The sequence below is a fragment of the Rhinolophus ferrumequinum genome, chromosome 3 (genome assembly GCF_004115265.2).
Source record: "Rhinolophus ferrumequinum isolate MPI-CBG mRhiFer1 chromosome 3, mRhiFer1_v1.p, whole genome shotgun sequence".
Taxonomy (NCBI): domain Eukaryota; kingdom Metazoa; phylum Chordata; class Mammalia; order Chiroptera; family Rhinolophidae; genus Rhinolophus; species Rhinolophus ferrumequinum.
Window position 1 is genome coordinate 93,245,186 of NC_046286.1, and position 25,820 is coordinate 93,271,005.

A 25,820-nucleotide genomic window follows, 5' to 3' on the forward strand; every position below is an offset into this window, starting at 1 on the left:
GCACCAAAATTTATGTGTTGAAATCCTAACCCTCAACATGATGGTATTAGGAGTTGAGACGTTTGGGAAGAATTAACCTTTTTTTCATCTGAGTAATTGAATTGTCAATACTTGCAAAACATACTGTAGGATTTCAGCATGTCTGTTTTCGTGAGTCTAATAGTGAAGATTTGGGACACTCCCTGGGGAGGGTGTTCATACACACCCAGCCACTCCCAGCCAGGTACTTTCCAAGCTATGCTCAAAGAGAATGGTGCCAACATTTCTCGATGCTTGTCTTCTTTTGCTACAACTGCTCCTGGTAGAAGCTCCTGGTAGAACATCCCGGGACTTACGTGAGTATCCTGAAATCTCCACACCTGGCTGGCTTGGAGAGGGTGGGAGGTGAGGAGGTGTTGAAGGTAAGGGGCTGCATGCAGGTTTCCAGGAAAGTGGGTCAGATGAATCTGTCAGATGAATCCTCCTGGTAACAGTATGTGCACCTGGGGTCCTTGGTCACATCAGAGTATTTTCCTACCTCAGACAGTCCAGGTCCTTTTAAAAGTGGGTATGTGGTCTGGACTGGCTCCCCAGGATTTTACTTACACCCATTTCACAAGGGAAATGACCTAAGGCACTACGCCTGGTCCTATTCTCACAAGTGGCAACTCTCCCTGTTCTGCCAGGTTCCAGCTTCTCCTCCAGGAAGCCTTTCCTGAATACCCAGGACCCATCATGAATTTGGTATGTGTCCTACGTTGTCTTCCCTCCCTTTCTGTCAAAAGTCCTGCCTGTTCAGGTAGATAGTAAGTTCCAGGAGCACAGACACTGTCTTGTATTTTTGTACCTCAGAACTTGGTAGATGTCACTAAAAACATCTGTCAGATGAATCCTCCTGGTAACAGTATGTGCACCTGAGGTCCATGGTCACATCAGAGAATTTTCCTACCTCAGACAGTTAAAGATGACACAGAACTAAGGATGCAGAAGATGGAGGGGGCTGAAATACAGACCTCTCCCTTAGCAGCTGGGCCATTCAGATGGAGTCCCCAGGGTCACATCTATGTTTTTCTCTCGCAGGTGTTCACTCTCTTTGCCTCGACCTCACTGTCAAATCACAGCACAGACCTGGACAGCCCTGTGTGTGGTCCAGGGCTCAGTGGATCAAAAATCTTTCCTTCAGTATGACAGTAACAGCAACAAGGTCAAGCCTTGGGGTTTCCTGGGGGAGACAGCCAATGCCACCAAAGCATGGACGGAATTGACCCAGACGCTCAGGGAAGTGGGGCAAGAGCTCAGGATGATCCTGCCTGTCATCACGCCGGAGAACAACAGGAGCAAGGGTAAGTGAAAGGAGGGGGTGGAGAGGTGGAGACAGTCAGCAGGAGAGGGAAGGAGTGGGGCACAGGCAGGGCAGGGCCTTTGTGTAAAGGAACTGAACTCTGGTTTCACCTCAGAGACACGGTGGACCTGATGGCAAGAAAGGGCAAGTCATGGAGAAAGCAGAGGCCCCTAACTGTGCAGAGACACACTTGAGCTACTAGGAGATGGCAGAGCTCTCAAGAGTCAGGATTACGTGTGTGTGTGTGTGGGATTGCAGGTCCTCCCACCCTGAAGGTCAAGATGTGCTGTCAGTGTCAGGCAGAAGGATGCACAGGTGCGTCCTGGCAGTCCAGCTTCAATGGACAGACCACCCTCCTCTCTGACACAAGGAGCTTGAACTGGACAGTGATTGATCCTGGAGCCAGAGGGATCAAGAGAGCCTGGGAGGACAACCTGGAACTGGCAGAGTATTTCAGAAAGATCTCAATGGGAAGTTTCAATCACTGGCTTAGGTAATTCTGAGAACACTGGGGGGAAATGCTGAAGACCATAGGTAACTGAGCAGGATGTGGAGGACGTGGTAACTCTCTTTAAAGGTCTAATGCCTTACCTGTGTGGGTGTAGTATGTGTGTGAAATTGAAAATTTGATGGATGGATCGGCTGCTTAATTTCTTGATGAACTTCCTGTCTGGAGAGTCAATGACTGCCATAGGATTTCCCAGCATCCTCCTTTCCCATCCCAGCTCCCTCAGCACAAGAGTCCCCTTCTCCAATTAACCAGTGATCCAGTCACCCTGGACTGCCAGACGGTCCCCAGAGCTCTGTGCACCGTTGTGCTCCCAGGCCTTCTCTTCTTCCTCTATGTAGTTATTCTTCAACCAGCTCAAATGTCATTCTTATGGAGCCTTCACCTCCTTCCACAGACAGAGTTAAGCACCCCCAATTCTGTTATACTTAAAGAGATCTACCGGCATAAACATGTCCAACTGTGTGATAATCAGATGGACATTTGCACAACTCCTATTGTTTAATATACACCAGGACCTGATAGAATGGTTTTCACATAGTGAGTCAGTAAATATGGGGTGGAGATGGGCTTCCAGGGGAAATAGATGCTGAGGAAGGTGTATTTTTAGGTTCAACAGGACTTCTGATTTTTTTCTTTGATTTAGTACCACCATTAAAGTCACCAGACACTACCAGGCTTCATCAATTCTACTTAGTTGCATGGATCATCCCAACCATCTTCATCCGCTCAGTTCTAATTACCATCATCACCATAAAAGTTAGGAGAAGACCGTGCACCATGGAAGGTGAGAAGCAGGCTGGCCTCTGACTCTTCGGCAGGATATAGTCTGGTAAGTACTTGGAAGAGTGAGCCCTGGTCTTACCCAAGCCCCTGTCCCCTGATCCATCTCTACATAGAAATGATGCACTTGATTAGTTTTGTGCCTCCACATTTTATAGTAGCAAATATGCCTGAATATATCGTCCTTCAGAAGAAGGCTCAGGTAGCCAGAAAAGTTTATCTTCAAACTCTGATATCTGTGTTCAAATTTCCCCCTCTTTAAGGACACCAGTCCTGTTGGATTATGTCTGGGGTCCATGTCCACCCTAATGACCTCATCTTAACTAATTACATCAACAATGACCTTATTTCCAAATAAGGTGCCAGGAGTTAGACCTTTGACATATCTTTTAGGGGCACACAATTCAACCTATTACATCACGTTACATAGGTACCCACTCTTTGCTTTGTGATGAACCAATTACCCCTGTGCCTTTTAGTGATTAGTATATCTGTCACTGATATTCCTTGCCATACGACTACATATCAAGCTTCTAGGTTTGCCTGGGTCTGTTCCAAGCTCTCTTTTCTATTCCAGTGGCTCATTCTTTCTAGATCTACAGAAAAATGTCATTAATTTTCATTACTTAAAATAATTTTAATATCAAATAGAGTGAATTTAAGACAATTGTTACATTTATAAATATGTATATATATATAATATATATTTTAGATATTTGATCACACAGTTTTATATTTTACATATATGTGATACATACATATATTTATAAAGCCACGACTAGCTCAAGATGAGAATATTCTTAACATTGCAGAGGCTCCCTCACTCCCTTTTCTACCCAAACCTTCCTCCGTAGAGACAGTCACTCTTCTAACTTATATTATCATGAACTAGTTTTGCCTGCTCTTGAACTTCATGTAGATGGATTCACAAAATATATATAGTCTGTGAGTTTCATTCATGTTGTTACATGTCACAGTAGTTGATTCCTTTTAATGCTGTGTGGTATTAATTTGCATAGTGCTATAACTTATATATCCATTCACCTGCTCATGGATATGTGTTTTCCAGTTTGGGGCTCTTATGAGTAAAACTGCCATGAATATTCCTGAATACATCTTTTAGTGCACATATGCAGGTGTGCCTATGTCCAGGATGGCCCACCAGCAAAGAGAGGCATTACCTGGGAAGGGATATTAGAAAGAATTATTTTCCTGAAATTCGCAAATTCTTGGGATGGTTGGTAAAAGCAGGACGACTTGTTAGGACAGTCATAGGGTATGGCACACTAAAGTCTCCTCACATTCACTGGTGTCAGAATGGGGACAAAACAGCAGGGGAAGCAGCCACTGTCAGGCACAACAAAGTTCTGGTGAGCTGAACCTTGCTCTCCAGTCCTCAAACCATCTTCAGCCTTCAGAAGAGAAACACCCATTTGTGTTGGATTCTGGGTCAGATCTTCTTGGGTCTACGCCATGCCTGGTGTGTCCTTATTTGAGGCACTTCCTATCAACCCTTTTTTTTCATTATTTAGTTTTGGCCAATCTTCTCTCCCCTCTGTCTGCGAAAGCAATGTCAAGAAATGCCAAAGCTACAAAGTAGGAGGGTGTCATGGGCACACAAAACACTCTTTATTCTCAGGTCTGGTCCTCCCAGTGACGGGAAGTGGAAAGGCTCCTCCCAAGATGGAAAAAGAGAGGGAGGCTACATGTTTTACTTCCTTTTTTTTTTTGTATTTTTATTTATTTATTTATTTATTTATTTATTTATTTATTTATTTTAATTTATTGGGGTGACAATTATTAGTAAAATTACATAGATTTCAGGTGTGCAATTCTGTATCACATCATTTATAAATTACATTGTGTGTTCACCACCCAGAGTCAGTTCTCCTTCCATCACCATATATTTGATCCCCCTTACCCTCATCTCCCACCCCCAACCCCCTTACCCTCTGGTAACCACTAAATTACGTTCCCCAGATTAATTTTCAAACCCCGTGGCCATCTTGTGGTTACTGATTGTTTTCTACTCCCCTCATCTTCCCCCTTACCCCCACCCCCCCGCCCATCTAGCAACCCTCAGTTTTTCCACTTTGTCTCCAAAACTGTTTCTGATTAGTTCATTCACTTATTCTTTTCTTTAGATTCCGCATATAAGTGGGATCATATGGTACTTATCTTTCTCTGTCTGACTTATTTCACTTAACATAATGTTCTCTAGGTCCATCCATGTTGTTGCAAATGGTAAGATTTCTTTCTTCTTTATGGCTGCGTAATACTCCATTTTATAAATGTACCACAGTTTCTTAATCCAGTCATCTACCGATGGGCATTTCGGTTGTTTCCATGTCTTAGCTATTGTGTATAGTGCTGCAATAAACATAGGAGTGCATAAAGATTTTTGAATTGGAGTTTTGGATTTCTCCGGATAGATACCTAGGAGTGGAATTACTGGATCATAGGGTAGTTCCATTTTCAGATTTTTGAGATACCTCCATACTGTTTTCCATAGTGGCTGCACCAATCTGCAATCCCACCAACAGTGCACAAGCGTTCCCTTTTCTCCACATCCACGCCAGCACTTGTTGTTTGTTGATTTATTGATGATAGCCATTTTGAGTGGGGTGAGGTGGTATCTCATTGTGGTTTTTACTTGCATTTCTCTGATGGTTAGTGAGGTTGAGCATTTCTTCATATGTCTGTTTGCCATCTGTATGTCCTTTTTAGAAAAATGTCTCTTCAAGTCCTCTGCCCATTTTTTAATTGGGTCGTTTGTTTTTTTGGAGTTGAGTTGAGTGAGTTTTTCATAGATTTGTGATATTAATCCCTTATCAGATATATCATTGGCAAATATATTTTCCCATTCAGTAGGATCCCTTTTTGTTTTATTGATGGTTTCCTTTGCCGTGAAAAAACTTTTTAGTTTGATATAATCCCACATGTTTATTTTTTCTCTTACTTCCCGCGCATGAGGGGATATATCAGTAAAAATCTTACTCCGGGTAATGTCTGTGAAGTTTCTTTCTATATTTTCTTCTAGGTATTTTATGGTTTCAGATCTTACATTTAAGTCTTTAAGCCATTTTGAATTTATTATTGTATATGGTGTAAGGAGGTGGTCCAGCTTCATTTTTTTGCATGTGTCTGTCCAGGTTTCCCAGCACCATTTATTGAATAGACTGTCTTTACCCCATCGTACATTCTTGCTTCCATTGTTGTAGATTAAATGGCCATATAGGCATGGATTTATTTCTGGACTCTCTATTATGTTCCATTGATCTATGTGTCTGTTTTTATGCCAGTACCATGCTGTTTTGATTACTGTAGCCTTGTAGTATAATTTGAAGTCAGGTATTGTTATACCTCCCACTTTGTTCTTATTTCTCAAGATTGCCTTGGCTATTCGGGGTCTTTTATGGTCCCATATAAATTTTAGGATTATATGTTCTATTTCTGTGGAAAACGTCGTTGGTAGTTTGATAGGAATTGCGTTGAATATGTATATTGCCTTAGGCAATATGGACATTTTAACTATATTAATTCTTCCTATCCATGAACATGATATGTGTTTCCATCTATTTATATCTTCCTTCATTCCTTTTTTCAGTGTCTTATAATTTTCTGAGTACAGATCTTTTACTTCTTTGGTTAAATTTATTCCCAGGTATTTTATAGTCTTTGGAGCAACTGTAAATGGGATTGTTTTTTTAATTTCTCCTTCTGATGTTTTATTATTGTATATACAAATGCAACTGATTTCTGAATATTAATTTTGTATCCTGCTACTTTACTAAATTCATCTATCAGCTCTAATAGCTTCTTGGTGGAGTCTTTAGGGTTCTCTATATATAGTATCATATCATCTGCATATAATGATAATTTTGCTTCCTCCTTACCAATTTGGATGCCTTTTATTTCTTTTTCTTGTCTGATTGCTGTGGCTATGACTTCCAGCACTATGTTGAGTAGAAGCGGAGATAGTGGGCAACCTTGCCTTGTTCCTGATCTTAGGGGGAATGGTTTTAGCTTTTCCCCATTGAGTATGATGTTAGCTGTGGGTTTGTCATATATGGCCTTTATTATGTTGAGATATGATCCCTCTATTCCCACTTTCTTAAGGGTTTTTATCATAAATGGCTGTTGGATTTTATCAAATGCTTTTTCTGCATCTATTGATATGATCATGTGATTTTTATTTTTCATTTTGTTAATGTGGTGTATCACATTAATTGATTTGCGGATGTTCAACCACCCTTGCATACCAGGGATGAATCCCACTTGATCATGGTGTATGATCTTTTTAATGTATTGCTGAATTCTGTTCGCTAATATTTTGTTGAGGATTTTTGCATCTATGTTCATTAGAGATATCGGCCTGTAGTTTTCTTTTTTTGTGGTGTCTTTGTCTGATTTTGGGATCAGGGTGATAGTGGCTTCGTAAAAAGTGTTTGGGAGTCTTCCCTCCTTCTGGATTTTTTGGAAGAGCTTGAGGAGAATAGGTGATAATTCTTTTTTGAACGTTTTGTAAAATTCACCTGTAAAGCCATCTGGTCCAGGGCTTTTGTTTGTAGGGAGATTGTTGATTACTGATTCAATTTCTGTGGTGGTAATCAGTCTATTCAGGTTTTCTGTTTCTTCTTGAGTTAGCCTTGGAAGGTTGTACGCCTCTAGAAAATTGTCCATTTCTTCCAGATTGTCAAATTTGTTGGCATATAGTTGCTCATAGTAACTTCTTAAAACTTTTTGTATTTCTGCGGTGTCCGTTGTCACTTCTCCTCTTTCATTTCTGATTTTATTAATTTGGGTCCTCTCTCTCTTTTTTTTTAATGAGTCTGGCTAAAGGTTTGTTGATTTTGTTTATCTTCTCTAAAAACCAACTCTTGGATTCATTGATCTTTTGTGTTGTTTTTCTGGTTTCTATTTCATTTATTTCTGCTCTGATCTTTATTATCTCCTTCCTTGTGCTCCCTTTGGGCTTATTTTACTGTTCTTTTTCCAAATCCCTTAAGTGTGAAGATAAACTGTTGATTAGTGATGTTTCTTGTTTCTTTAGGTAGGCCTGCAAAGCTATGAATTTCCCTCTTAGGACTGCTTTCACAGCATCCCATAGATTTTGGGTCGTCGTGTTTTCATTTTCGTTTGTCTCGAGATATCTTTTGATTTCTTCCTTGATCTCCTGCTTGACCCATTCATTATTTAGTAATAAGTTATTCAGCCTCCATGAATTGGTGTGTCTTCCAGTTTTTTTCCTGTAGTTCATTTCTAATTTCATAGCATTGTGATCAGAGAAGACAATTGGTATGATTTCAATTTTCTTAAATTTATCAAGACTTGTTTTGTGGCCTAACATATGGTCTGTCTTGGAAAATGTTCCATGTGTGCTGGAGAAAAACGTGTATTTTGCAGCATTGGGGTGAAATGTTCTGAAAATATCGATTAAATCCAAGTGGTCCAATGTATCATTTAAGGCTGTTGTTTCCATATTGATTTTCTGTCTGGAAGACCTGTCCCTTGTTGTCAGAGGTGTGTTGAAGTCCCCTACTATGATAGTGTTACTGTTGATCTCTGTCTTTATGTCAGTCAGTACCTGTTTTATATATTTAGGTGCTCCTATGTTGGGTGCATAGATGTTTACTAGGGTTATGTCCTCTTGTCGGATCGATCCCTTTATTATTATATAGTGCCCATCTTTATCTTTTAGTATGTTCTTCATTTTAAAGTCTATTTTGTCAGATATAAGTATTGCAACTCCAGCTTTTTTCTCGTTTCCATTTGCATGAAATATCTTACTCCAACCCTTCACTTTCAGCCTGTGTGTGTCTTTTGTTCTGAGGTGAGTCTCTTGTATACAGCATATACAAGGGTCTTGCTTTCTTATCCAGTCAGTCACCCTATGTCTCTTGATTGGAGCATTTAATCCATTTACATTTAACGTGATTATTGATAGGTACATAGTTATTGCCATTTTTAAATTTGTAGTTAGGTTGTTTTGATCTTTCTTCTATTTACAGAAGTCCTTTTAGTATTTCTTGCAATGCTGGCTTGGTGGTAATAAATTCCTTTAGCTTATTTTTTTCTTGAAAGCTCTTTATCTCTCCGTCAACTTTAAATGATAGCCTTTCTGGATAAAGCAATCTAGGTTGTAGGCCTTTGTTTTCCATCACTTTGAGTATCTCCTGCCACTCCCTCCTGGCCTTCAATGTTTCTGTAGAAAAATCATTTGATAGTCTTATGGGAGTTCCCTTGTATGTAACCCTCTGTCTTTCTCTTGCTGCTTTTAGGATTCTCTCTTTGTCTTTAAGCTTTGCCATTTTAACTATAATGTCTTGGTGTGGACCTGTTTGGGTTTATCCTGGTTGGAACTCTCTGCACTTCCTGAGCTTGTATGTTGGTTTCCTTCATCAGGTTGGGGAAGTTTTCGGACATTATTACTTCAAATATGTTCTCAATCCCTTGCTTCCTCTCTTCACCTTCTGGTATTCCTATGATGCGCATGTTGTTGCACTTGATGTTATCCCAGAGGTCTCTTAAGCCATCCTCATTGTTTTATTCTTTATTCTTTCTGTTTTTCCGTTTGGGTGATCTCTGCTACCTTGTCTTCTAAGTCACTGATTCGATCCTCTGCTTTGTCTAACCTGCTGGTAATTCCTTCAAGTGAGTTCTTAATTTCGGTAATTGTGTTCTTTAGTTCTAACTGGTTGTTCGTTATGATTTCTACATCCTTCTTTACATCTTCTCTAAGCTCTTTAAACATTCTTATCACCAGTGTTCTGAACTCTGTCTCTGAAAGGTTGGTTACGTCTGCTTCATTTGGTTCCAGTAGTGGAGGTTTCTTCTGTTCTTTTATTTGGGACGTGTATCTTTGTTTCCCCATTCTGGCTGACTCTCTGTGTTTGTTTTGATGTATTAGGTAGATCCCCTAGAGTTCTTAGTTCTTGCTAGGTTATCTTATGTAGTATGTGTCCTTTATATTTGACTTGCACTACGTCGTTCTTCTCCTCTGAGTGTGCTCCAAAGGTGACTCTTGTGTTGTGTATATTGTCCTGTTCAAAAAGATCTTTAATTGCTTTTTGCTTGTGAGTTGGTGGGGTTAACTCCTGGGCTGACTCGTTGTGAGACTTGGCTCTGCCCCGTTGTGAGACAGGGCGTTCTGCTGCGGGAGGGTTGATCACTTAAATGTGGTTTGGCCTCTATGGGCTCTAGTGCCCGCAGAGAATTCCCTCTGGGTGTATGACTTATAGGTCAAACCCGGTAGTACTGTGGTTTGGTCTGGAGTTGGCCTCTGGATATGTTGAATCTTGTGCCTCTTAAGCTGGGCCCTGGTAGGGCAGTTTCAGAACAAAGCAAATCACCAAGCACAACAGCAATAACAACAACAAAGAAAAAAATCAAATACATTCACATGTAAAAACACCCGATAACCCCCACTCGACACAGGCAAAGATATCAAAGATATAAAGACAAAGCAAAACAAAACAAAACAAAGCCAAACAAAAAGCAGTGCCAGTCTTGGCTTAAGCCCACCAAGTAATGTCCAGGTTGTCCTCTGCTGTACCAAAGAGCCCCCTGCTTATTGCGCAGGCAGAGCCGGTCACCTGGTGCCCAGAGTGACTTTGGGACTGTAGATTTAAATGCGTGGGCCTGAGGGGTCTGGATGATAGTTTTTACAAAGTCAGTGCAGTTTCTGCCCTTGCCTGCACATGTGCACACTGAGAGTAGCACCACCAGCCCCGTGTCCAGTACTCCTGAGTCTTAGGGCACTTCTTCAGTGTGTGTGTATATGGGGGGGGGGTGCGGGCGGGAGATTTCTGAGCTGCTGAAAGCCCAGAGCTGCATCAGTCGCTTACTGCTGATCCCTGGGAGTGTCTTGGCAGTTGCACTTGCCCCGCCCTAGGCAGGCCAGAAAAGGTGGTGACTGGGGGTGGAGGAGTCTCTTCTCTCCTAGCCCAGCCAAAATCACACTCTTCCCAGCCTCTTCCCTGGGTCAGGACTCCTTGTCAGTCTTCCCAGAGCCTGAACACTACTACAGTTTCTCTGTAATCTGACACTACTCCTCAGTTCAGGGGCCGGTTTAAGTCTCTGGAAGGGCGGGGTAGGATTGGAAGAGCGGGGCGCGGGAGGGGCCCAGGTATGGAGTCTGTGTTCTTTGTTCGCCCCAGGGCCCACCGGCCGCCCTCCCGGCGGGAGAAATCAGCCGTGGGACGCAGGGAAAGAGCCCACCTCCTGGTCTCTGTGCTCTCTGCTCCGACCTGGGATCCCGTGCGTGCCCGCAACTGCGGGTGCCACCGCGGGTTTTCGCCGCCGCCGCCGCCGCAGCTGCCGCCACCGCCGCCGCCGCCAGCCGCGTGTTTTCACTCCGCTCCCTTCCTTCCTTCCCCTGCTCGCCCAATTAGCCCACCTTCAAGTAATCCTTAGCTTCAAGTAATCCATGAGTCTCTTAGCTGTTCTGTGTGGCTCGGGACGTGTTAGACCTGGCCACGGCGCTTCCTAGAGTCCTCCTTCCCCTTTCCCGCAGAAGCTTGTTTCCCAAGCCTCACTAGCTGCGCGGTGCGGGCTTCCTAGGGGCAGCCATTTTGGCTTTTAGTCCGGGGTAATTGTTTCTTAATCCCTTCCTAGAGTGTGTACAGCAGAATCTCTTAAATCCTTTTAATTCCAGTATATCCAGAACATATATGCATTCTTAGCACATTCACTTAAAGAACAAACTTTAACCAAATTGTTACGTAAAACAGAGATCCTAACAGAACTCTGAAATTCTAGGGAGAGAGATGAGTTTGTTTTACTTCTTAATTGCACACACCTTCCCTGCTCCGCCTCCCACTTCTTTTTAGTATAGCTGTGGACACCAACATTCATCACCAGTTGAACCCTGACCTACCAATGTTCAGACACATAGCCCTTCAACATCAAGCTCAGGTAGCCAGGAAGACACTGGCTGAGTCAGGAATCCCCCAGGCGTCCATGGAAACCTAGCCTCCTTTAATTCCTCACCATTGAGACCTACTTTCTAAAACTGGTTTTCTGCCTTTCCCCTGCTCCCCAAACCCCATTTGCTACTGGATTACAGCCTAAACCTTAACCTGATTGTTTGGAGGCAGTTAAGTCTTTCTCAGTTACCTGGCATGACTAAGTCAGCACATTGTAAGGCCCCTCAAGAGTCATGGATGGAGCTTGTGCCGGTGAAGCATTCTGAAGCTTAAGCTTCATTAGCTTCTTGGTAAACCCATCTGTGAATAGAAGATAGTATATTAGATTGGCAGCCAGACTGTCATGAAAGGTCAGTTTTGGCCTTCAAGGGTTTGTCCAATGTAAAACAAAACAAAACAAACAAAAAAACAACAACAAACAACAAAAAACAATTAACCCAAAGGAAGGCATAAAATGGAAAAAGGAACAAAGAACCAGTGGAACAAACAGAAAATGACTAATAAGAATGTATATGTAAATCTAACCATATCAATATTTAGCGTAAATGTTAATGATCTAAACATCTTAAGTAAAAGTCAGAGATTGCTGAATTAGATAAAAGGTCAAACACAACTATATGCTGCCTGCAAGCAAACCCACTTTATATATAAAACATAGATTAGTTAAAAGGAAAAGGATATAACATGCAAACACTAACAAAAAGAAGCTGGAGTATTGTATTAATATCAGAAAAAGTAAATTTCAGAGTAAAGAGTATTATTAGGGATACAGAGGGCCATTATTCAATTTAATTTATCAAGAAGACACAACAATCCTAAATTTGTATGCACCTAATAAGAAATTTTAAATATACATAAAACAAAAACTGAAAGGAGAAAGACATGTAAATTATCCTTGGAGATTTTAACACTCCTTTCTCAGTAGCTGATAGACTCCATTAACAACAAAAATCAGTATAAATGTAGAAGAGCAATTTGACTTCACTGACATTGATAGAACATTCCACCTTATAACAGCTGAATATACATTCTTTTTAAATGCACATGGAACAATTTATCAAGATAGGTCATTTCTGTACTGTAAAATAAATCGGAACAAATGTAAAGGGTTGAGATCATGCAAAATATGGTGTCTGACCACAGTGGAAGTGTTCAAGAACAACAATAATACAATTTAGCAATAAGTTTGATGTCTTTTACTCAAAGGAAAGCAATCTGTGGATTGGGTGGAGTGGGGGATACAGTGCATCATAAGCAGTAGAGCTGTCTTCCCCAGGGATTTTGGGCAAGAGCCAGTTTTACTGAATGTTGGAAGAGGCAACACAAACTGGGCAAGATTAACTACCTAGGAAGTCAGGGATTTTCTTACAAGGCTTACCCTATTTTGTAGGGTAAGCTAAGCTAGCTAATGCTGAGTTGAAAGACTGTAATTGGTGCATGTTAGGTTCCCTTGACAGTGAGGAGTTTTCCTTAAATGCAGACTGACTTAGGTTTAGCTTTGTGACTGGACTAGCTCACTAGGCACCCTACATTTTATGAGTCCTGAGGTAACAAATTAACTTTATCGTAACTTTGATAAATTTTGATTATCGAATTTTGATAAAATAGATTATTGTAACTGATTAATTTTATCATGACTTTGTTATATCTTTGATATGTTTATCATAATTTTGAATGAACTATTTTCTCTGTGCTAATAGTAGCTTATATATTTTTTAAAAACCTCTGAACTCCTATCTAAAGTAAAAGAGACATGGAAATATTTTTCTTGTTGTCACCTTTTCTCTCATCTTCTAACCAAATTTGGGTAAACTTGAATATCTTTTTTAAATTACCAGGTAAAAAATACTTAGAGTTTCCATGGTTGTTAAATATAATTACTTTCGTTCTTCTCCATTCCCTTACTGCACTGTCCATCTTTGCCAGATCTCTTTTCACCATTTCCTTTGCAATTTCTCTTTGCATATGTACTGTATAATAGTTTCTAAAAATAAAGTTGCAATTATAGTTTTACAAATATATTTTTTCATCAATAAATAGAAAAATAAACTTTATATAGGTTATGAAAGTGCAATTTTACCTTAATAAAAGTAAAGAGAGTATGTATATTTTCAATATATAAGGTTCCACTCTGCATACTCTGTTGTTCCTTCTGTGTGATACTTAATGATATACCTGGGAGGTACACAAAAGCAAAGTATTCCACAGCATGATTATACCAAAATTTATTTAACCAGTCCTCTATTCGTGTAGATTTAGGTTGTTTCTAGCTATTGCTTTTGCAAAATATCTTGCAATAACCATCTATACATACATTTTTCTAAATTTGTGTGAGTATATTTGTAGAATAAATTCCTAGAGATAGAATTGCTGGGGAAATGAGTGCTATTTAAATTTCAACAATTTTCAAAATTGACCAAATATTATAAAATGCGAACCTTCAGCTTGGCAGAGTATAGAGGTTCTTTAGTTGGCAGGAATAAAAACTGTCCTGGAAGATATTTTGGCCACGTGTATGAAAAACTTTAAAAATGTCCAAGCCTAACCTACAGAACTGGAAGATAATAAATTTGTGTTATTTTAAGCCACTAAGTTTGTGGTAACTTATTACATCAATAAAAAACTATATAGACATTTTTAAAGGACTGTCAGTTTATGGATGATACAAAGCCAGATGGGATAGAAAGCATATTAGATGTCAAAATCAAGATCTAAAAGTTTCATGATGTGATGGATCAATGAACTGAGAGAAGACAGTAAGAGCCAACAGTTACAGAGCCTATATGTACTTGCCATTGTGCCTGGTGCTTTAATTCTTTTTGTCTCCGAATCCTCACCACAACCTTGAGAAGTAGGTAGTGTGATTGTTTCTATATTAGGTGAGCGATCTGGGTCTTAAAAAGGGTAGGTGGCTTGTCCCAAGGTCACATAGCCAATAGGTGTTGGCGTTGGTATTGCTGATTGAGCTCTTAACACTATGCTGTATTTAGCAGGTTCTGTGGTTACAAAGCCCCCCATTTTTGTCGTTCACTCATCAGTTTTTTGGGAATAGGGGTGATGATTGCTCTAGTTACTTCCTGCTGATAAGGAGACAAAGTTAAGTCAAAAGGAATGCAAGAAAGCATAAGAAAGTAGAATACTAGGACTATACAAGCAAATATCACAACCAGAAAAGTAAAACACATTGTTTAAAGCAAAACAGTAGCAACTATAAGAATCAGGTTACACAAGCCTGGTCTGGGCTCTTGGGCAGAAGAAGTCTACTTTCAGGATGCCTACGTCTTCCCTTTCTGGCCAGGCAGAGTCTGGGCTGTCCTGTTTCTTCTGAAAAGTAATTTAAGGTCAGTCAAACATTTACAGATATAATGGGTTTCCAGGCCCATCTACTGTTAGAACGGTTGGCTCCTCCTCCCCCTTCCTGTTCGTGAAGTGTCTACCCGTTTGGGAATTGTAAAGGGGATGAGAAGAGGTCTTAGCTAGACATGGGTAACCAGATGGACTTCATAGGGTCCATCCCATTTAGGTCGCCACATCTCGAGGAGGACCCAGTCTCCTGGATTTACACAAAGCAGGGGCAACATCTGTAGGAAACATTAATCAGCATACGTATATATGGCAGATAAAGTAGTGCCTAATGTATATATTTTATGGTGTCTAATTCTTTTACAATATGATCATTTTCATAATTACAATAAAACTTAGTCTTAAGGAAGGGTCTCCCATATATCATTTCATAAGGGATCAATTGGAGCTTGCTTCTAGGGGCCACTCTTACCCTGTGCAGGGCATCTTGTAAGACCCTGTACAACGTGAACATCTGTACTGTGCTTCTTCTGTACAAGTTTCACACCTTGGCATGGCTAGTTTCCACTTGGAGCCCACTGGGGAATTTGTCTAAGGTTCTTCTTTCACCTTTGTATCATCATATCTTTCTTCAGGAAATACTTTTCTTTTTTTACACAAACTTCATCCATCATTTTCTCTTTTACATTCTGACCAACAAACATCTTCTCCTGTTTTATCTCCAAGTTATCTTTCTTCTCTTCCTTCACTCGTAGCCTGTCCAGCACCTCTTCCTTCATCTTCACTTTCTCTTCCTTTACCTCTGGTTCACGCGCCTTCTCTTTTTACCACCAAACTACTATCTACCTCCAGCTTTACCTCCAATGTGCCTAGTTTTTCCTCCTTCGCCTCAGGCCCATCCTCCACCTCTGGCTTTACCCACTGGCCATCCAGCATACATTCTTCCATTTCATACCACTCCATAACTTTTTGCTTCACAACCATTAGATCCACTTGCATTTCCTCTGCACGTTGTCCACTTCTTTTCTATCCCTTACCTTTTCCATTCCTGTCAGTCCAATTCCCTGCCTCTCCACCGCCAGCCTCCTCCGTCCCTGCTATGTCCCTGATTCCCTCCTATGCCCCAATGTGAGATTTAGCTATACCCTCTCAGCTCCACTCTGGACACCGCCTCCCAACATCCCTTCATTTTCAGCAGCAAAATCCATCAGCTTACACCCCTTGGCTTCCACTGCCACTCTGTCCTTTAGTGTGGCTGGTCCACCCAAATAGGAATGAATTACGGGCTGAAACACCAATAGCAGTCCATGTGTGGGGCCAAGAAATAACAAGCAATGAACTCAGGGCCTGGAGTATTTAATTTCTTTATATTAATATGTTAATAGACAGCTCTCTTGATGTTAATAGACAGCTCTCTTTCCTTATGGCTTCATGTGTATGCACGACAAAAAAGGCATACTTAGCGTCAGTATAAATGATTACACTCTTTTTAGCTCTAAGGTGTAGGTCTCTTGTGTGAAGGCTATGGGTTCTGCTTTCTGGGCAGACATAGATGGAGGGAGGGCTTTTGCTTCTAGGACTTCCTAGTGAGTTATTACTGCATATCTGGCCTTTCGGAGTCCCCAGTCTATGAAGCTGCTTCCATCCTAAACATTTCCATGTCTGGATTTTCTAGAGGCTGATCAGTCAAGTCAGGGCTCCCTGAGAACCAGAAGGAGGGAAGACTCCCAAACACTTTTTACGAAGCCACTATCACCCTGATCCCAAAATCAGACAAAGACACCACAAAAAAAGAAAACTACAGGCTGATATCTCTAATGAACATAGATGCAAAAATCCTCAACAAAATATTAGCGAACAGAATTCAGCAATACATTAATACAGGGAGTCAAACATTTACAGATATAATGGGTTTCCAGGCCCATCTCCCTTGGAGATGTTATATCCCCAATCTGCCAGAAAGTTTAAAGTGAGGGTTGTAGTTTAGTCTGAAGCTTCCTTAGTTTTCCTAGCAATTAGTGTGTCATCCACGTATTGAAGTAAGTCTCCTCATTTAACTGGAGATCCCTTAAGTCTTTTGCTAAGACTTCCCTAAAAATAGTGGGGATATTTTTAAATTTTTGTATGAAACAATATTGTTGTTTCATATTAGTCTCTGTGTGACGGGCCAGCCGCCACAAATCGAACAGTACCCTAATGGGGGAGTGGGAATGAAAAAAGACACTCACACATATGATGATGCGGCCGGTCTTCAGTGATCCTGAAGCACCGAGTTTACTTTTCTTCACCAATTTATACCATCTGTGTACATGCAGCTTAACAATCATGAGTATGCATTATCTCATTAAGAGTAAATTTATGACTTTTACATACAAACTACAAAATCCTTGAAACTTTCCCAAAGTCATTATCTCATGACAAAGCCCACCAATTATCCTGCTAGTCTTCAGTCCTCAGTGTCCGAGAACCGGTCACTCCCACCTACTTTCTCAGCAGCTTGCAAGCACCCTCCAGGTGCAGGCAGAGATAATGCCTTAGAAGCTGAAACAAGTTAATCATAAACTGAGCCAGTCTGCAAGGCTTTAGAATAATAAGAAATCATGGCTCCCCACATCTCCCCCTTTTTTATTTTATAGAAGCAAAATCCATATTACAGGAGATATAAGGTGACGGTGCCTGTCTTAGGCACCCCGGGACCGTCTCATCAATTAACCCGTCTTTGGAACTTGTATTTTTTAATACAAGCCCTGTCTTAGGTGTTGAAGGACCTCCCAGGATTTACCCGTCATTGGCTAACCCATCCCAATACATACAAGGGGGAGAGAGAGACTTAAGGCCTTGTCTTAAGTTCAAGCTGATGGATGTCAGCTCGCAAGTCTAACATCCTGCTGATGAAACATTTAATGAGGATGGGGAGTAGGCACAGAACCAAACAGACACAGATGTCCAATATAAGAAAAATCATAACAGAATGGGTAATATGAGGCATAGACGGCATAGCATTTCTAAGAGCATCAATAAACTCAGAAGCAGCCTGAGCTGCATCAAATTTTAAGGGTTCAGCTTTTCTCATATTTTGAATTTTATCATGAAGCCGAAACATATCTAAAGACACATTAGCATCATGCCAAATTTCTTTTAGTATACCAAGGTCCAGAGATATTAACAGGAAGCATAACAAAAGATGGTTGTTTAAGTATCATAACATTAGTTTCTAACGGCACCCAAGAAATATAATTTGTTAAAGAACAATTATTACAGGAAACATTAAATTGATTTTCTACAAAGTGTACATTAATATTTCCAATCAAAAGTGTATATGGGGAAGGAACACAAGCAGATACATTAACAGACTTAACAACAGTGGTCCAATCTCTAGTCCCATTTTGTAAATCAGTCACCTGACTGCAGGGAGTGCCTGATTTACAACACTTTCCAAATGTTGTTTTATGTGTCCATCAGAAGGCAATCCTAGGGCATGAGTATCATTGACATAGACTGGAATCTCAGGACCATCCCATACAGCAGGGTGGAGGATTGGTGGATCAGGTACATAGGCCCAATACGTCTGGTCTTCTTCTGCATTGCTGAGGGTCATCAATGTTATCAGCAGGTAGAGGGTCCACATGTCGCACCAATCGTTCTGGCAGCCACCGAGGGCCCTCTGCATCCTGTTGAAAAACACAAACATGTCCTCGGCCCCATATGAGGACTGGATCTGGGCCTTGCCAAGAGCCCGTAAGTGGGTCTTTCCATTTGACCAAAGCCTGAGTGGCAGTAGAAGGATGCCAAAAGCGCTCTGCAGCACTCTTACCATGGGCATCCAAGGTCAAAAAATTTTGAATAAAGAGAGAATGAGACAGGTAATTATGGGGCGTCAGGGGATATAACTCCCCCTTTTTTATTTTTTGTAAATTGACTTTTAATGTGTCATGAGTGCGTTCAACAATCCCTTGCCCCTGGGGATTGTAAGGAATGCCAGTAACATGATTGATAGAGAATTGCTGGCAAAATAAAGAGAATTTTTTGTTGGTATAACCTGAACCATTATCTGTTTTAAGTTTTTTAGGTGTCCCAATCATAGCAAAAGCAGCAAGACAATGTCTAATAACATGAGATGTGGCTTTTCCTGAATTAAACTGGCCACAAATTTATAATAAGGAGTAAGATTTTTTTGAGCAGCCACATGGAGGTGTATCCATCTAAGTGGCCCTTCTTGTCATAACACCGCAGTGGGTGTGTGTCTGGTCTCCAAAATGTACACATACAGAGGTTTAGAATAATCTAAAAAGGAAACATGCTGTTGTTGAATGGCTTTCTCAACCTTAGAGAGAGCCTTTCATGTAGGCTCAGTAAGAGACCTGGGGGAGGTCGGATCAGAATCTCCTTTTAAAATTTTTTTTTTTTCCTTTTAAAATTTTAAACAGTGGTTTAAGATCTCCAGTAGTTAATCCCAAAGAAGGGCGCAGCCAATTAATATCTCCCAACAACTTTTGAAAATCATTAAGAGATTTAAGATGATCTTTTCTAAGCTCTATTTTTTGTGGAGTGAAATACTGAGCAAACAACTGAAATCCCAAGTAAGAATAAGGCTCACTTCTCTGTACTTTTTCGGGTGCAATAATAAGACCTGAGGCCAGAAGGTTTTCTTTCATATTTACAAAGCAAGCTAACAACACCCCTTCCTTTTTACAGGCCAACAAAATGTCATCCATATAATGAATAATGTAAACAGAAGGAAACTGTTTTCTGGTGTTATCAATTGCTTTACTAACAAACTTTTGACATAAGGTGGGGCTATTTGTCATATCTTGGGGAAAGACTCGCCACTGATATCTTTTTATAGGCTAGTTTTATTTACTTTTTTTTTTTTTTTTTAAATCTTGTAACAATCTCTATTTCCCCGATTTTTTTTTTTTTTTTACAAAAATGGGCGAATTTTAGGGTGAAGTAGATTTAATTATATGGCCTTTATCAAGCTGTTCCTGTACTAAAAGGTTAACAGGGAGGCTGGGAATCAAACCCAGGCCTCCCGCATGGCAGGTGAGAATTTTACCACTGAGCCACCAATGTCTCACTAGACATAGTATCTAAAATTGTCATGGTAAAGGGGCAATAGGACCGTACTGTGCGCAAGCTTCTTTGAATTTTTTTTTTTTTTAATCTGTTTTTATTGAAAAGGCCTCCATTTTCTAAACACATTTTTTTGTCTGGTCAAGCCTGTTAAAGACAGGATATACTCCAAATTGATTTGTGGATTCCCCCTGCTTGTGAGCCTCTTCACAAGCCATTTGAAGAGGGGAGCACACAACAAAATCTGACCCTGGTTTAACATAACCTGGCTGGGGGGTCTTTACCCCGAGGATCCCACTGATCTCTTAAAGAAATCTGGGTACCCAGAAGACAATTTTTTTTACTCACAGCAACTTTGAGTTTGACTAATTGTCCCTGAATCATCTTTATCTGTTCTGAGAGTGTAAACATAGGATCTGCAAGCCGTCTGCTTTCTTGAGCTGCAGCCACCACTAAATCTTTCTGATCTTGAGGGTTTAAATCTTCCCAGTGTTTATCTGGAGGTTTCTGGCTAACAGGCTCTTTATTATGTTTAGCAAGTCACTCTGTATATCTGACTCCTTCCCCCTCCTCTTTCTCCTCCGGAGAGGCGGCAGATGGAAAAGTTTTCTCAGCATAATCAGCCCCCTCCCTTTCTCCCAGCTCTTCCAGTGAAGCAGCAAACGGAAGGGTTTCTTCATTCCCTGCCTGTTTTACTTTTTCTAACTTACAGCCTTCCCTTTTAAGATCTAAGCAATCTCTAATTAAAGTCCACAATCCAAATGTTTCTACAGGGACCCGCAGAGGTCCTTGGACACTATAATAGCCTTGTAATTGTTCTCCAACCTTTTTCCAAGTCTCCAAGCTGACGGTACCTTCATCTGGAAACCATGGGCAAACTTTCTTTACAAATTCTAAAAATTTATCTAATTGCTCTTTGCTCACCCTGCTGCCACGGGCGGCAAGTAATCTCTTAAGTCCTCTAACATACAGGTCCTTGCTGCTGGCGTGACCCATTTTCTTAAGTCCTCTAACACACAGGTCCTTGCTGCTAGCGTGACCTATTTCTCTTTTCCCTGACTCGGCCCTTCTTTCAAACAAAGAAAAACAATCAGATGTCCGTCTGGCCGTGCCCCTCGCGGGACCAAATCTGTCTTAACAAAAGGCGTTTCGGTATAAATCCCCGAACTGGTGGACAGAAGTCCAATCGCCGTTATGCCATATGACAGAACCGGAACCTCAGATTAGGGCCCAAACAAGCTCCGTAACACAAAGTCGTGGAGCTATCATTCACTCACACATTCATTCGACCGAGGGGACAGTGCCTTACTCACCGCGCATCCATGAAATAAGCTCCTCAATAAGAGCCGGGCCCTAACCACGCGGTGTTCCTCACTGTTACCCCCGTATTCAGGACCCTGTTCGGGCGCCAAGTATGACGGGCCAGCCGCCACAATTCGAACAGTACCCGAATGGGGGAGTGGGAATGAAAAAAGACACTCACACATATGATGATGCGGCCGGTCTTCAGTGATCCTGAAGCACCGAGTTTACTTTTCTTCACCAATTTATACCATCTGTGTACATGCAGCTTAACAATCATGAGTATGCATTATCTCATTAAGAGTAAATTTATGACTTTTACATACAAACTACAAAATCCTTGAAACTTTCCCAAAGTCATTATCTCATGACAAAGCCCACCAATTATCCTGCTAGTCTTCAGTCCTCAGTGTCCGAGAACCGGTCACTCCCACCTACTTTCTCAGCAGCTTGCAAGCACCCTCCAGGTGCAGGCAGAGATAATGCCTTAGAAGCTGAAACAAGTTAATCATAAACTGAGCCAGTCTGCAAGGCTTTAGAATAACAAGAAATCATGGCTCCCCACATCTCTGGATCCTCCCATTCAAAGGCAAACTTCCTGGGACTTAGGACTTAGGGATATGCAGTAAAAGTCATTCTTTAAGTCCAGAACTGTAAGCCAGCAAAAGCCTCCAGCACATCCCCCACAATCTAATTAATGACTCTCAAATTCTATACAAAATGATAATCTCTTGTCCCAGGGTTTTGCACGAGCAGGATGGGAAAGGTGGTTGTTAGAGGCTTTAGACCTTCCTTCACATGCCTCTTAAAAGGGTGTTACTTTAAATTTGGAGCCTTGGCTCCTAGACAGAGTTTTGCTACTATCGGGTCAGCCATCTTCGCTCTTCCTGGCCTCCCGCCAGCCCAGACATCTGCTCTTACCTTCTGTAGAATTTTTTTAGGGATTTCTGGTTGAGGCTTGTCTTCCAATTGTCATAGAGGAGTTTGGAGGGTGCAGGCTTGATCTAGGAGTACTTTGATATCAACTTTTTCTGGTGAAAAAGTCACTTGGACATTAATTTTGTTAGTGGATCTCACTCCAACAAGGGAATAATAGAGCATTACAGCATATACAGACCTTTCCAGATAGACCACTAATTAATGTGTTTGTGAGGAAGAAGGGACCCTGTCTGGTGTTTAGTACAGCTCAATTAGAGTAGTATCAATTAGAAAATCTATGAGTTTCTTTCACAAGGCAGTTGTTACCTGGGGTTTCTTGTGGGAAATGTTGATAGAGTTAATAGAATCTAGAAGAGGTCCCCAGGTCCATCATTTCAGATGGCTACCAACCAGCTGTGGCATTTGGTAAGTTGATTTGTTGGAAGTTTCTTCCCCTATCCTTCAAGGAGATTAGGACATTCTCCTCTCCAATGACTCTTCTTGTTTATTATACACACATTTTGGGGGCCCTGGGGGTCTTACCCATGGTTGTTTGCTTCCTCAGGCAAGTGCCTTTTTGGGTCTTGATTGATCACTGTTAAGTGCTGCTGAGAGCAGTGCAGCTTGTCTCGTGTCATGTTGTCAGCCTCAAACACCCCTTCAAGAAAGGTAGATGTATTCTTCTTGGGCCCTTGTTTGGGGCCCCTTTATGCACCCCCCTTGTCAGGTGCATGCTGCTCACTTCTTCTGGGAGAGGGGCTGGCCGCAGGTGGATCCCAGCACTTGCTGCTGGGGCCGTCCACTTGGAGCTCGGGGTCTTTGTGGCCTGGGCCCTGGGCTGGTCTCCAAGACACCAAAGCTGAAGCAGGAGCTGAAGACAGGGGCTCCTGGCCTGGTGCTATCCAAGCCACTGCTTCCTGATGTGTCTGTACCTGGTGATCTCTGCGCAGCATCTTCCTCTACGTCCTGCTTTCGGTATTCACAGCAGCTGCAGAGTAAACTGCTATACCTGGAACAAAGCTCGCTACCATGGGTTCTCTATTCCTAAACGAACACCAAACTCCTCTTTGCTGGAGACTTCCAAGAGGCAGAGTTGAAGAGATTCACTATCTTGTTAGGAAATCATCTAGACCTCTGGGGACTTGTCACAACACGTATTGCCCTGCCTGAGCTAAAGTAACCCCAGGGCTGAATTGAGTATCCTAGCTAATATAGGGATGGGACTATTCCTTTCTGATGATCTGGCAAGGAAGGGTACAGGGCTGGACCTGTGGCCATAGGAAAATGGTTGGTGAAAGCATCGGCATTACTCTCAAGAATTCCCATTTCATACAGAAGGGGAACAGTGGTTGGAACCAGATGTAGTAAATCGAGATCATTTGGCTTTGACTGGGGCAAAACAGGTTTTTTTCTGAGGGGCTTCTTTCTGAACAATAATTTTAGTTTAAGGACCCATTTGTAGGCCATTTCTCCCCTGACTCCAACTGATATTGGTGTCGGGCAGTGTTACCAAAGAAAACCACTTTTCTCTTATTAGCTAAACATTGACCAGTTTTGAAGAACATGTACCCAGGCACGCAGTCAGGTATTACCATTAACACCCCCCATGGTTTTACATGGTTATAGATCTGATTATAATGCACTTGGCAAAGAAATTTGCTTTTCTCTGTAAATCGACTGGAATTTATTACTTTATTGGACAAAGCTTCCCATGTAATTTTAATATCCTAATTAGTTTATTATAAGGAAAGACAGAACAAGTCTTTGAAGCATTCCAGGGGACCACTGGAATAACCCAAAGCCATTTCCAAGTTAAGAAAAAGTTTCCTTTTAAAATCTGAACCCTGAGAAGTTTGTCAAACATACATGACCAAAAAGATCATATATCACTATGAAACAATATTATTCATTTATCCAAAGTGACCATAAAAGATAAGTTACCTACTGTTAGCAAAACTTTAGTTCTTAGGTTAAGGTGACCAGGATAATGACTTCCTAACTTTCAAGCCAATTAATGTGGGACTCCAGTACCTTTCATCTAAAACAAAACACACAAAATAGGATCAACACAAGTACAACACAGTAGATTGAGTACTCTTTTAGACAAAGGAACCTAAGAGCCTGGGGCGCGAACCCAAAGTTCGGGACTCAAACTGACCTTTGAGGACCTCAGCAGTTGTAACCCTTCCTCCGTTTGTCTCCCTTGGGTGGGACTCAAGCCCACACTCCGAGCCCTGGGACTAACACAAGTCTCTGGAGGTAGGGCTCGACCCACAGTGCTCAAGAGATTTTCAGACAGTTTAGGCACAAAATGCATTTTAATGAAGTTACCAAAAAGACATCTCGTCCAGGAGCTGTTTCTGTTCTCAAAGGTGAACAAAGCGCCGAGGAGCCTATAGCACCGTAGCTGAGAAAGCAGAAACCTGCAGCAGCAAAGCCTCTAGAAAAACTGGTCTAGGTGGCCACTCAGGGTCCCCTGCCAGGGCCCACACCCAGCTGGGGAGCTACAGTGCTTTGGGTAAGCAGTCCCAAGGCCAAACCTACCCTAGTTACCAAGTCGTTATCAAATAAGAGTTTGCTTGCCCAACAGGAATAGAAGCCAATGCTATGGCACCGGCTTTTGAGAAAACAAATGACCTTTATTTGTGAGTTGACTGGCAAGAAGACAAGTAGCAAGGCTCAGAGCTGTCTTCTTGAGCCAGGATTCAAGTTTGGGTTTTAAGGGGTAGCAGTTAAGGATTCACAAGTGTTACTTGAGAGTGCTGTTTCCAAAGCGTTACTTGTAAGTGGTGTATCCAAGGTTTAAACTTTGGTTGTGAGTCTTGTTATAAACACTCTTGTTATAAACTTCAGAACCTGGTTCTGAAGTTATAATGTTTATACCTCATGACCTCTGCATCTCAGTAACTGGACCTAAGGGGACGCAGGACCAAGCTGGACTCCTCAGAATATCTGACAATCACTAGTCTCAGTTCCTATGCATTGCTACAGTTGAAGTGAAATAAGCTCAGACTGCGCCTGGAGGGCAGAAAACTGCAGACTCTGAGAGAAGTACAAATCATGTGTGCAGAGAAAGGTGAAGATCCAACATCACCTGGTCCTGGTGGGGAGAAGCAGTAACTGGGAGACCAGCTGCCCTGTCACTGAGGGTTGCTGCCCTTGGGTCCAGGTCACTTGCATTCAAGTCCTTTGTTGATGGCATCGCCTTTTCTAAGTACCAACTCTCCAATGGTTCTACAGGAAATGGAGTCACAAGAAATTCAATCTGGAATTTGGGGTTTGGAGAGTTATGACGATGTTCCAGAAGAAGCTGACATGACTGTATTTGAATAAATGTAGATTTTTGTACATGAATAAATGTAGATTGTTGTACATGAAAAAATAAGACATCCCCTGAAAATAAGACCTAATGTGTCTTTTGAAGCAAAAATTAATATAAGACCCGGTCTTATTTTTGGGGCAATGTGGTAAATTGCTATGAGTCATTCCACAAAAGGGAGTGTGGAATTTGGTTACACCCATCGAAAGGGATATATATATGTCTGCCTGGGTACTTCTTACTATTCGCATAACTCAGCAAGGATGTTGCTAACAGCTATCACTTGTCTTTTGATGCAATTGCTTCTGGTAGAATCCTGGATGACACAGAGCCGTAAGTGACCTGGGATCGGGAGACCTGGCTGGG

At 41.5% G+C, this 25,820-nt stretch overlaps 1 protein-coding gene and 1 long non-coding RNA gene across 2 annotated transcripts in view; both read left to right on the forward strand.

The window, feature by feature from the left end:
- Positions 1–608: 608 nt before the first annotated feature.
- LOC117020519 (uncharacterized) lies at positions 609–2,572 on the forward strand. The gene is made up of 3 exons (XR_004422715.1): positions 609–723; positions 1,060–1,322; positions 2,476–2,572. It is a non-coding gene; the product is annotated as an uncharacterized LOC117020519 (long non-coding RNA).
- Positions 2,573–2,593: 21 nt separating this feature from the next.
- RAET1E (retinoic acid early transcript 1E) overlaps positions 2,594–25,820 on the forward strand; it is a 34,159-nt gene continuing 10,932 nt past the window's right edge. Inside the window, exon 1 of the mRNA XM_033103066.1 lies at positions 2,594–2,661. The gene's annotated coding sequence lies outside the window, so the exon portion shown is untranslated. The remainder of the gene's footprint in view (positions 2,662–25,820) is intronic.